The sequence below is a fragment of the Mus pahari genome, chromosome 1 (genome assembly GCF_900095145.1).
Source record: "Mus pahari chromosome 1, PAHARI_EIJ_v1.1, whole genome shotgun sequence".
NCBI classification, from domain to species: Eukaryota; Metazoa; Chordata; class Mammalia; order Rodentia; family Muridae; genus Mus; species Mus pahari.
Genome location: NC_034590.1, coordinates 31,187,147 through 31,188,248, shown reverse-complemented (window position 1 = coordinate 31,188,248; position 1,102 = coordinate 31,187,147).

Here is a 1,102-nt window from a genome sequence, read left to right as displayed (position 1 = left end):
GGTAGGTGGATCTCTGTGGGTTCAGTGGTAGCCAGATCTATAGAGCTAGTGCCAAGACAACAAAAGACAAAAATCATCGGGAAAACAAAATAAAAAAAGAAGGAAGGAAGGAAGGAAGGAAGGAAGGAAGGAAGGAAGGAAGGAAGGAAGGAAGGAAGGAAGGAAGGAAACCACCTGTTATAATTACAGAGAACATTTTAAGCAGAAACAGATTCTCAAACTCATATCACAATAGTGGGTTTGGTTATCAGTAATTTGACACAAAGTGAATGTTTTCTTCTTGGAGTTATCTAAGCTCTTTGTTGAGGTGGGGGTGGCTGACCATGAACATATGTATTCAAAGAGGTCCTTGAGCTTCAATTTTCTTCTTTCAGTTTTGTAAATGGTTGCATTATATTTTTTTTGGAGCTTTCAGATTTACAGCTTTGTAAATACTGTTTGTTGCCTTAGTCAGTTGACTAATCCCCACATAATATACCTTGTTTCCTCAAAGCATCTAATTTTTAAAGTCTCTACTCCTTTCCCCAAATCTGATATATATCTTGCTCCCTGCCCTAATTCATTTTGTGTTAAATTTGCATGGAAGGACCCTTTGTCTCAATCTTTCACTGCCAACCTGCTTTTTTTTTTTTTTTCTTACTTCTGCCCTTTTAACTTAATGCACTTATATATAAATGATTACTGACAAATGTTTGCTTTAGTTTGGTCCTTGTGTGCCTCTTTTTTCTTATTATTTACTTATTTTTAATCTTTTAGTGTTTGGCTTGCGGTTTCCTCCAATAGAGCCATTAATGCTCATCTCTTTTTTTTGGGGGGGGGGGTTGAGGGGGTAATGTCACATTTTTGTTCATTGTTCGCTTCTGTGTGTGTTCTGCAGTATTCTTTGTAGAAACCATAGGGCATTATATACATTCTTCCTAAGAATAATTTTCATTGAAGTACTGCATAGGGGACAAACCTAAACATTGTATTATATATTATAATCTAAGCATCTAGGAAATAGTAATTCAAGTTCCAACACTTGTTTTCCAATACCTTTTCTTTGCTGATATTCTAAGCGTGACAAAAACAAAACAAAAAACAAAAAAAAACAAAAAAAAAA